The following is a 12,723-nucleotide window of genomic DNA, read 5'->3' as shown; positions in this document are numbered from 1 at the left end:
TTTGGGTTACCTTCATTATTGCTGGCCCACCATCGCCTTCTTGAACTCAGGGCACCTGAAACTTCCCGTCACATGGCCATTTCCGTCCTCCTTTTTGCAGAGCATGCACCTCGGTTGCTTTGTACAGTCTTTTGCAACGTGCCCCTTCTCTCCGCATTTCCTGCACAGATCAGATCTGTCAGGGCCTTTGCAGTGTCTCGCCTGGTGACCGAAGCCCATGCATTTGTAGCATCTCTCCATTTTCTTAGATACCCGAGGAATAGCTTTCAACGGGCACACTGACCACCCAACCTTGATTCGGCCAGTCTTCAGCAGCTCGTTAGCTGCGTCCGAAGAAAGTCGTATCGACGCCGTCTGCGTGCCACCATACGCCTTTCTCAACCGAATTGCCATCGGTACGTCTCCCAGGTTGCATTGCACCTTCAGCGCACTTTTCAACTCGTCTTCTGTTGTGATCTCGTCCAGATCCCTGCACTCGACCACTGACTCCTGGGATAAGGCTCTTACGTTCGCCGTCTCGCCAAGAGATTTTTCGACGAGCTCCTTAAAAGCTGAGCTCTTAACCGTAGGGTCCCTTTTCAGCTCGAATAGCATCTCGCCTTTCTGGGTTCGCCTGGTTTTCACCACATTCTCGCCTAGTTGTTTCAACTCCGGATCGTCTCTCACTTCCCGGAGGAGTGCTGCGTAGGACGTTTTGTCCTTCGCCTCAACAACCAGAGCGTCACCCTTGCTTCTCTCCCTACGAGGCCTAGGCTTCTCCTTATTCTTCCTGTCTTCCTTCTTCTTCTCTTCCTTCTTCCTCGCTTCTTCTTCCTTCCTCCTCGCTTCCTCTTCCTTCTTCCTCACTTCATCTTCCTTCTGTTTTTTCTTCCTCTCCTTCTGGTTCTCGACTTTACGCCACGCACCATTTTCTCCCATCTCCTTGATGCCTTCCTCGTCGTCCCTGCGTTTTTTGGGCTCCTCCTCATCTCCTGGCGTGTCCCTATCTCTCTTTTCAGGACGTGGATTTGTGGGTCCCTTCGGAGTCTCATGTGCTTGAGCCAGTCTTATGCTCTCCTTGGCCTCCAGCAGAGCCTTTTCGGCATTTTCGGCCCTTTTTCTCCACTCTTGACATTCCCGATCTGCCACTGTTATGCCGGATTTGATACCGGTCACAAGTTGCTTGATCTCTTTGTGTACGTTGTTTTTATCCTTCACGAACACATAGAGATCATCGATCTTCCTCCTGACCTCCGTCATTATGGTTCTCCCGAGCTGCAGTTCTTGGGATTTGCTACTACTGGATATTGGTGTGAATATCTGGCTTAGCCCAACGCCTGGCTGCTCTTCTTGAAACTTACTGCTGCTGCTGGAACTCGCAGTGACCCCCAGGTTCGACACTGGTGATCTCTGCAATATCCCACTCCTTGCGAACACGTTTGCTCCTCCGTTTTCACTGTCTGGCGTATTGCCGTCGTTCTTCATATTTTTTTTGGTTTTTTCATTTTCTTCATTTTTATTTTTTTCTCCAATTTTATCCATTCTGATGGGTCCCCCCTTCGGGCCGCTATCTCCACTCGTTGTATGTAGTCTCCTATCGTGATCCCATGGTTATCTATGCAAGCAGGGAGGCCATGCTAGGGTTGACACGGTCCTTCATGGGGGCCGTGTTCAGAGCCAGATCGGTGTAAGTCAGGAATGTTACATCTGAGCCTACTACTCACCAATCACCAATTGGTGACGAGTTTTGAACGTATCCGGAGGCCTGCCAAGGTTTTACCGGGACGGGGGCAGCCGCACTATTAGCCCACTCGCCATTTCAAGAAGGTGTCACCCTTCTTTACTTAGGGAGCAGAATAGCACGACTGTCAGCCCTGTAGCGTGGTATCCAATCCATTGTACCGTGTCGTGTCCATAGTTCCATGCCGTATCCAGTATGCCGTAATAAGGATCTTACTGGCGTCGATCCTAATGTGCCGGTTGGCACTCCTGCGGGTTGACGAAGCATTTCCTCTATCGCCGTGTTATGGTTACCGCGCCAGTGTTCGCGTCGCACCCCCTCACTTTGCTATTGTCAGAAGGACAACATTGCCCAGGCTACACCACGGGGAGGCGTGAGGTAGGAACTTGTGAGAACCAGAGATAGGTTGTCAACTCACCATTTGTAGCCCTGTGTGTGTGTGTGTGTGTGTGTGTGTGTGTGTGTGTGTACGTGTGTGTGTGTGTGTGTGTGTGTGTGTGTGTGTGTGTGTGTGTGTGTGTGTGTGTGTTTGTGTGTGTGTGTGTGTGTGTTTGTGTGTGTGTGTTTGTGTGTGTGTGTGTGTGTGTGTGTGTGTGTGTGTGTGTGTGTGTGTGTGTGTGTGTGTGTGTGTGTGTGTGTTTAACTGAACTGAATATGAAAATTTAGTTCAATTTAGGATATTAAATGTCACATTTTTTAAACTTTAAATTTAATGTTTGTTTGTTAAAATTTCTAATCAATAATGCAGTCGTGCTTGGGACACAACTCTTAACTTTTTAAACTCTTGCAAATCACGATTTTTTAGGTTCATAATGTCATTCAATCTTTTTAAATGGGTATCAAAATAAGACTCTCATATGGATGTAAACAAAGGCATTTTTCCTAAATAAACAGTGAAATAACAGTATTGATGGTGATGGCGATACTCGCCTTGCCGTACTCGAAGGTCTTTCTTCACTAGCCAAGTGAATTAGCACCGAAAAATGCACTCTCTAGAACTGCTTCACCACTCACACAAAATTCTTCTAAGTCTCATTTTACGGGAGGACTTTGTCGTTCTAACGCACCGATTCAGTCATCGAAGGACCAAAGATCACTGAGACACAAAAACCGGCCGTACTGTGCTCTTCAACGTGTATATTGTTACTCGGTTATTTACAAATTGTGCAGACCCCTTAATCTCCTTATCCCCTATAAATGTATCGGAAACTAGTTGGACTGTCTGTGCAAACAGACACAGGCCTGCTAGTGGAAGAAGGTCGTTATGCTATACGGTCAGTAGGTACACACTCGCTTAATGGCAGATTGGTTTACAGTGGTCGACCAGGGTGTGTGCTGATAAATTACAAAATTACAATTACATCATTATTTCATACATCAGCTTGAATTACGTTGATCGAAATTACATTTTTTTTTTGCTGTGCACTACACCAGCCAGCAAAGTTGCTTATGCTTTTGTTGTCGTTTGGAACCAGTTTTGCGAGGTAGGTGACGATTGTGCGTATTTCTCGCGTAACTTTTGAAAAGGGCCTATTTATAGCCTGAACAATACGTAAAGAGCAAATTGAAACATTGAACATCGCGTGAAAGTGGAACTTAATGAAGTCCTAAGTACTTTTTCGTAGTTTTAGTTTTCGGATTTGAAAGATCGTCGGTTACAGTGGCCTGCTTACTGAGCAGAAAAACGCTATCCCAGGTCCTTACATATCAAAGAGATTTATGTTAAAATCGCTTGTGTATCGTGTATTTTGCGATTGTTGTCATTGGTTCCGGATTTGAATGGATACACAAATTTGAGCAACGGTATTATGTGATATAAGGGGCTCGGTGGCCTTAGAGCAACCGTTTTTGCTTACTGAGCAGAACATCATGAGTCTAATCTCAGGCTCATCCACATTCAAGATTCGTCAATCGTTTTATTTGTTAATATGACTACATGGTAATATCAGCAACTCGGTGATTAAAAAGGTGCTCGTCTGCCTAGTGGCAAACGTTTTTGCTTACTGAGCAGAAGACCGTGGGTTTAGTCCCAAGCTCCTTCGCGTTATATAATCGTTAGGACATCAATTCAGCTTATCGTTTACCAAAACGAACCCTGCTGCAAACCCAACCCTCTTATCCAACATCCCAGTGATTCCTCGTGGAAGTGCAGAGGTGTTCTCGGCTTCCATCAAAGCGAGTGACATGTCAACACAATCCTTCCCATTCCTTTCTTGACCTGTGTTCGGGCGCGGCCGGCGCTGGTATTGCCTAATTTAAGATCACCAGTTTTTACACATTGAGGATGATTGCTAGTCCCAAGCATCGTCTATTGGTTCTCTGTGTAATTACAGCTGATCTGGCAATAACCGAGTAGCAACCGTGGGCGGTCAATCAAGCTCAAGCTATTTACAAATTGTGCAGACCCCTTATCTACCTATCCAAATGTTGACCATCGGCTATCGTCGTTGCATTTGAAAATGCAAATGCAAAATTCTAATATATTAACTCTAATATTCCGGCCATCTTGAAATATGGAATATTTCAACTTTTCTTTAATCTACTTATTTACAAAAAACTATCCCTTTTCCCTTTCACTGCCAGAATTTCGGCTGCGCATGATTCTCCATTTGCACGCTTAACCATGGTTCACGGGTTAATCCAGCTGTAGATGTGGGATGATTATTCCTCGACGGAGACCGGGAACAAGAGAAGGAACAGGTAGATCTTACGAGGCAAGTGTAATTTATTGGACCTACAATTACCTGTGCAATGCGCAGGTGTGCATCGAGCAATTTTTCCCGGAATGGGTTACTCTACCTAGTCACAAGGTTGATGATGATTTCATCGACGGAAGTAGAGCGATTCGTGCTATGGGGCGCACGACTTCTTTAGCTGATGCTGTTCGAAGAGTCACCACTCGTACAACACCATCTTTTCCGGGATGAAGCTTGACAATTTTCCCCAACGGCCAATTAGTTGGTCTTCCTTTATAATGACAACGGCACCAACTTCGATGGTGACTGGCGGATTGCAACCCTTAGTTGCACGAGATTGTAGCTGTTGTAGATACTCCGGGTACCAGCGCGACCAGATCACCTGCAGCCGTTTCTGGGTCAATTCCCAATGGTCCAAGCGATTATCAGCAGTATCCTTCCGGTTCGGTTCAGAAGCCGCTTTTAGGCTGCTTCCAACAAGGAAGTGTCCTGACGTTAGGACTTCTAGGTCAGATGGGTCCTCGGGTATCGGCGTAAGCGGACGAGAGTTGAGGCACATCTCGACTTGTGCTAACAATGTCAACAGGACCACGTAGGATAAGTTGACGTTACCAACGGTTTTCAGCAGATGCGTTTTCGCGGATTTGACAGCGGCTTCCCAGAGGCCTCCGAAGTGTGAAGCTCGGGGTGGAATAAACTTCCTGACGATTTAATTTTTGGAGCACCAATCGAAGATTTGCTCACGGTCAGCAGCTTCAATCTTTAGCATTCGGTAAATCCTATTCAAGGCATGCGAAGCACCTTTGAAGGCAGTAGCATTGTCAGAATGGAGCTCGACGATTTTTCCTCGGCGGGTGACTAGACGTCGTAGTGCAGCTAGGAACGCAGGAGTTGACAAGTCGCTCACTATCTCGATGTGGACAGCTTTGGTTGAGAAGCAAACGAATATGGCCACGTAGGTTTTTCTAGGACCACGCTTTTGAACTGCTGACTTGATGTAGAACGGTCCACAGTAGTCGATGCCGCACACGGAAAACGGATGCGTCGGCGAAACTCGCGATACCGGCAGATCGGCTGTGCTCTGCTGGACTAAAGTTGGCTTGCATTTCGTAAAAAAAATGTAGTTTTAATCCTTATCGCAAAATAGCAGACCCGTATTTTTGACGTAGGACTACGTCTGTGATTTCTATATGGGGGTACACTTTGTGAAAATCAAAAATGGAACATGTAACAAAATTTTGAAAGATTTTGAACATTAATAACTCAGCTGCCCTTGGACCAATTAACGTTATCACCAATCGATCAGAAATATTCCGACGCATCTGCTAAAGTTAAGACTTTAACATTTTTCAAAATGTAACTATTGAAAATTGCACGAATGTATTATAATTAAAATCATCACCGATTAACTGCAAAAAGCGATTTCCCTAACACAGATTTCAAAGTTTTTTTTTTGCTTTATTAAAGAGACTTCCAGTCTGTAACTGGTTCGACTCTTTAGAGATTTCAAAGTTGAATTCCATCCGGTCTAACCGAACGGTGTTTATTCAATCACCGTGTGGTGAGTGGTGGTGTTCTCCAGTACACAACGAAAGGCTCCCCCATGCAGCTAGCTATCAAGGCTGGCCTGAACCGTTTATCCGGATTCAGTCCAATCACCGTGTGTGGTGGTGTCCGGTCGTCGGCATCAGCAGCAGCAGTGCTTTCGGCACGTGGCGTTGAACAATGTTCTCCAGTACACAACGAAAGGCTGCCTGCAAGCAGTGAGCTGGAAAATAGAAAGAGGAAAAAGCCGCACCGCTATTGATCGGAATCAGTAGCTCTTCGAGAGTCGCTGTGAGCCATCTATGCCAAGCGCGTCACCATCATTCCAAATAACATACAGCTAACCAGCCCCATCTGTGTATAACACCATAGTAGCTCACTATCATGACAAAACGGTCCTCGTCAGGACCACCATAAATTAGTAAAGGAGTATTTTTTGGACATTTGTTATAAATCGGGTCACCATCAGGTAGGGCAAGACTTCCTCTACCCGGCGGTAATGTTGGCTTTTGTCTGCGTACGTTGAATTCATTGTTTACAAAAGCTGTTACGCCTAATTCAAGCTCTATCTAGATATGTTTAAATCTAACATACCATGTACTTTAAGGCAACATTGGGGGTGCAATTTCAAAAACCTAAGTCCGTCGCGGCATGAAAGTGGTCTGATTTTGATCCAGAGATGATGAATGTTTATTCTTAATACACCAATCGATAGGTTTTTTTTCTTCGAACCTGTTAAAATTAAGACTATATCAGTTTTTCAAAATGTCACTATTGAAAATTTCACGAATGTGCAACTGTTGCTAAGATAATTAAAATAATCACTTGTCTGCGAAAAGCGATTTCCCTAACACAGTTGTTGAATTCCTTCTGGTCTCACCAAATGATGTTCATTCAATCACCGCGTGGTGAGTGGTGGTGTTCTCCAGTTCACAACGAAAGGCTGCCTGCAAGCAGCGAGCTGGAGCCCACATGACCATCCATAGAAGGAGGAAGAAGCCGCACAGCTTTTGATCGGAATCAGTAGTTCTTCGTGAGTCGCTGTGGGCCATCTATGTCAAGCGCGTCATACGTAAGAGCATAAACAGAAAGAACCCCGCTCAAATTCCTATTCCTACACAAAACACTAGCTCCTGCTGCAGTTAACAAATAAGATTTATTATATAAGACCACGTAGTCCTTCGTCACCATTGTGTACAATCCCAGAGGGCTGTCTCTTGCAGTTTATAATTCTGTCATTAGGGTGACCATTTCCAATACAATATAAAGTCCCAAGTTTCCTAAAGTATTTTAATTACCTTTCATTTAATATTTTGATCTTTGAAATCGGCCCAGTGGTTCAAAAGTTATAAATTTTCGAAAACAGTCATTTTTGAAAAAAAAAATCTATCTTTTTGACCACCCTAACATGGAAATGGTCACCCTAATGACAATATAAAAATACAGGTCTAATATTTCGCGATGAAGCACAAAACTACCAGTTCTGAGAACCACTATATCGTTTTGCTATGGAATGGCTGCATTATCAGGCAAAGTAATATAAATATAAGATATTGAAACAGTTAACAAAATTTCTCATTCTAAGTGACTAAAGGACTTCTATAAATTTTCATTAAGAAAGCACTGGGTTCTATGAGATAATATTATGACTTGAAATTAAAAAGTATTGGAAGAAAAATACCCCTTCTTAAAATTTTAAGAAGAAACAAATAACACAAAAACATTTTCCTTTAGCGGAAATGTGTCATGTCTGCAAACAAAGATTTGAGCTTACTCTATAGCAAACCAGGGAGATAGGAAAATGTGTAGCAACATTAGCCCAGTAATGCTTCCCTGAAGAACACCAGTTTTAAAAAGTTTTCGATAGGATTTGGAATACAGATATTGTATACAAGTTCAATTTTTTTAAATAAAGTATAAATGCTGTGACACCATTTGTGCAAAATTAGCTCCTTATTGATTTATTCTACTTCAAGAAATAATAATTACAAATCAGACACTCAAACTTTTAAGCAAAATGCATGAATATTTAACAGCAAAAAAAATATAAATTGTAATGCACTTTATTGTCTAATATTTAAAAAACTACGATTTACTAATAGTCAGTCAGTTAGTTTTATAGGCAGTTAAGAACCTGCCACGGAACGGCGCTAATGGAATGATATTTGTCTTGCAGCTTTCTACCTCATTCAATCAAAACGTATTCAATTACAATATTTACCATATCCAACATTTTACGGTAAGCTACACATGGATGTGACTAGGTAAGTGTTGCATAAACCTTGCACCAGCTGAGGTAATAGCATTAGACCACGGTTGCAAATTGATCCACATATGCAAAACTGATTTTTATCATCCACCCGCAATGAGCAATCAATCTCAATAGGGCACTTTAGCTGATGAAAGCACATACATTCGTGACGCCATCTATGTATGTGCAATATGTGCATATATGCACTTTCTGCTGCAGATCTGCCCATAAACCTTGCTGCTACATGCGTCACCCAACAATAGGGCCAATCACACGACCAACGCTATGATCTGATGTATGTACGGTTGGTCCATCAGCGTGTATGCAAGCGTGACTTCTGATTGAATGCCGAACGTAAATCTGTACACAAACGGTTGCTAATTGGATTATCTGCAGTGTTGAACGTTGCTTCTCGGTGTAGGCTTTTTCCGACGTTGGTAAAAATTGGACAGTTGTATTCAAATGATGGCCATTTTTTGGACACTTAGTTCGGAAAGACTTCGATAATAACTGTAGCAAAAGAAAGCGTAACTTCTGGGTCAACTTTCATCGCCATAGCGATAGTAAATCAGACATAACCATCCACAAAAGTAGGATAACATGTATCCAATTCATGTTCGTTATCCGTGCAGATATGTTTTCGTTTTTCCTCGAGGGAGCCGTTCGGGCAAATGTAAGGATACGGTATATTCTCGTATTCCGATTTACATTTCGAAACGTGAGCTTCATTAATATGCACTTGCCGGCTTCTCTCCGGGTGGTGGAATCCAACTTGGAAGTCAATGTGAAATTCACTTCAAGGTGATCGAATTTCTTTCCCGTGGATTTAGCCAACGAAGAAGCGTTGAATTATCGGTTTCATTTCCTGTTTCCCGATTCTTCTCGAATTTATATGCTAATGAGAAAGCGCCTGTGCCGTCGTCCGTTTGGTATGATCAAACATCAACGAGCCGAGCGCTAAAGTAAGGGTTAATTTTATTTATGGGTATCGTTTGCCCCCTCTAATGCAGGGTAGCTTGAAAATAAAATCGAAAAAAATAAATTTCACGCCCCGCCTCCGTGCCAGTTCAGTACGAATGGAGCCGTTTAATTTGATTCCTTTCCTCCAAACAATTAACCGGAACGACTCTCGACGGGGTGATAAATTTCAATTCACGCCACTTAACACTAAATCTGGCGTGTTTGCACTGTGTGATACGGTAGAGAACGTGAAAAAGTAATAGTTTCATTTTGTTGTTGTTTTTTTGCTTAAAGCCTAAAATTAACAGATCGAGGATTCACTGCATAATCACCAGCTTTTGGATTGTAATACTGGGGATGATTGGTTAAAACGTTACAAATAATTAATGAAAAAATTACCATTACCACCTTAATTGCACGAACTTTGCAGAGCTAAACAGCTTTAGAGATAACTTGTTCAAGCTGGTTTGTATTCGATGAAATAGTAAATGACTATTGAGGATTTTTATTATTATCGGACAAAATGGACCGAAGATCTCAGAATTTTATGAAATTTTGCCACCGATGGAGTTTAAAGCTACATATATGAACAAAAACAAATTTAAACAAAAAAATAATAGTACACATTCTCGGAACAAGGGTATTGTTAATGGACCTTGTCTACAATTCAAGGTTGGCTTCTGTGATGATTGGTATCACATAAAAGGTAAAATAGGTAGCATAATCTTCATCGAAACGTAAGTATGATTGACAATAATCATAACTAGATGAAATGCAAATTTATATGATAGGTAACTGGATCAACGATATTTAAACATGTGCATTCAATCTCGACGACTTCTAATTCTGTCGACACCTTTCTTTTAGCAGTTAAATATTTTAGCAAAATTTTGTTTCTTTAAATTTAAAACCTGGTAATTTTCAATATCTTAGAAAGAGAGATTTTAAGGGATCGGAAGAGGGGGTTAATCAAAATCTTACAAAATCTTGTAATGGGGGAAGAGGGGTTTGAAAGATTTTGAAGAATACCTTACGTTAATAGTGCACTGCCTCACCCCGTTCTCATTACGATCTACACACTTAGAAAAAATCATGTAAATTTAGGTGCTCTGAGACTGACATATACAAGTGTCAATTTTGACATAAAATTGAGTCATAACAAACGTGAACTTCATCTCAATCAAATGTAATTTTCAGTCTCAGAGCTCTTAATGTTATATGAAATATTTGTATACGTCTGATCCTTTATGCCAAAGATGGATTCCGTCTCGTGTAAAATTAGCTATTTCTATGTGTTTATGTATATCACGTGATATAGAGCGATTCGTGATATAGCAGCGATCTATATTAGGGGCTGTCCATAAACTACGTAGACAGTTTACGGGGGGGGGGGGGTTGACAATTATGCACGGTCCATACAAATTTTAAAATTTTTATTTGGGCGATTGTCTACGCAGGGGGGGGGTCAAGAATCCCAAAAAACTGTCTACGTAGTTTATGAACAGGCCCTTAGGTGATATCCCATACAGGGTGACCAGACCTACCGATTTATCGGTAGTCCTGCCGATTTTTTGGGATGCCTACCGATTCACAGACGAAAGGTTCAAAACTACCGATTTTATACTTTTCCTACCGAGAATCACAGATCTCAAGGCTGTGTTCCATTTGGTGAATTTTCACTTAAACTCTACACTTCGAAAATAAATTATAGTGTTCGGATATTTCTCTGTTGATGATCTTCCGATTTTTGAGAAGGTGTTTGCCAAGATTAATTCCTGATCGGTTGGAAATAAGTCTGCTGGAATAGCAGGTTTATTTGAAATGTTTACATCTGTCATATTTAAGTGAAAATTCACCATTGGAACACAGCTTTAGTAATTGTGAAAAATGTTCAAAGCCTATGTTTTGTTTTCCGTGTAGTCAGCCAGTTTGATCGAACGCGATGTGTTTTGCAGCTCCAATCCAACGTATACGGTAGGAAAAAAGATCCCAAAAGTAAGTTCTTTTCACTCATCTCGGCACTATGGTGCAGGAGCCAAAAAGTAAGTAGAGGGTGATACGGTCAAAATTTGGTCAATATCAACTTGACGTATTTCTTTCAATTTTGCATTTAAAAAACCTGAACACCCCTCATTTTGAAGGTGTGTGTGTGTAGAATGTTGCTCCTATTTTGATTTTGGAATTCACTCTTCAGTTGTCAAAATGCCGTCCAAGCAAGAAGAGCAGCGTATCAAAATTTTGCTCGCGCATCGCGAAAATCCGAGCTACTCGCACGCAAAGTTGGCAAAATCGCTAAAAGTTGCCAAATCAACCGTTACAAATGTAATTAAAGTGTTTGGGGAACGTTTGTCGACAGCCAGGAAGTCTGGATCGGGGGGAAATCGAAAACCGGAAGCCGCTGAGACGACAAAGAGAGTTGCCGGTAGTTTCAAGTGAAACCCTAACCTCTCTCTCCGAGATGCCGCAAATAAGCTGGGTGTATCGTCTACAACCGTGCATCGAGCCAAAAAACGAGCCGGACTATCGACTTACAAGAAGGTAGTGACTCCAAATCGCGATGATAAACAAAATACGACGGCCAAAGCGCGATCCCGGAGGCTGTACACGACGATGCTGACGAAGTTTGACTGCGTGGTAATGGACGACGAAACCTACGTCAAAGCCGACTACGGCAAAAGGAAGGGGAAAGGTAGCAGATGTTTTCAAGCACATGAAACTGTCAAAGTTCGCAAAGAAATAACTGGTTTGGCAAGCCATCTGTACCTGTGGCTTGAAAAGCAGCATTTTCATAGCTTCCGGGACTGTCAACCAAGAAATTTACGTGAAAGAGTGTTTGAATAAACGTCTGCTGCCTTTCCTGAAGAAACACGGTTGTTCCGTACTGTTTTGGCCGGATTTGGCATCTTGCAATTACGGTAAAAAGGCCATGGAGTGGTACACCGCCAACAACGTGCAGGTGGTTCCCAAGGACAAGAACCCTCCTAACACGCCAGAGCTCCGCCCAATTGAGAAATACTGGGCTATTGTCAAGCGGAACCTAAAGAAGACCAAAAAAAACTGCTAAGGGCGAGCAGCAGTTCAAGGCAAACTGGCTTTCTGCGGCGAAGAAGGTGGACAAGGTGGCTGTACAAAATCTGATGGCAGGGGTCAAGCGTAAGGCCCGGCAATTCGGATTTGGAAAAGTGGAAGCCTAACTGAATATTTTTCCTGAATTTTATACTAATTGAACTTGAAAAAGAAATTTAATTTGATTTTTTAAATAAACGATTTCACCGATTTACACGCGTTTTCCCTTGACCAAATTTTGACCGTATCACCCTTTAAAGCGGGTTTCAAAGTAGTTTTCATTTACTTGTTTGGAATTCGTATGGAATTTTCCACTAGCTTTCTACCAAAAAGTAAGTTAGTTGTACCCAAAATTAGGTTAATATGATTATGCCCAAAGTTGGGTTCCCACACTTTACTACCCCTGTGGGTGGTTTTGCTCCTCCGTTTTTGACAACATAGAAGGAGAAAAGGGGACAAACTTATCAAAAGTAGGTAAAAGAGAA

The sequence above is a fragment of the Ochlerotatus camptorhynchus genome, unplaced genomic scaffold (genome assembly GCF_037179485.1).
Source record: "Ochlerotatus camptorhynchus isolate MF236.1 unplaced genomic scaffold, CSIRO-AGI_Acam_v1.1 ptg000689l, whole genome shotgun sequence".
NCBI classification, from domain to species: domain Eukaryota; kingdom Metazoa; phylum Arthropoda; class Insecta; order Diptera; family Culicidae; genus Ochlerotatus; species Ochlerotatus camptorhynchus.
This window is presented reverse-complemented; position numbering follows the sequence as displayed.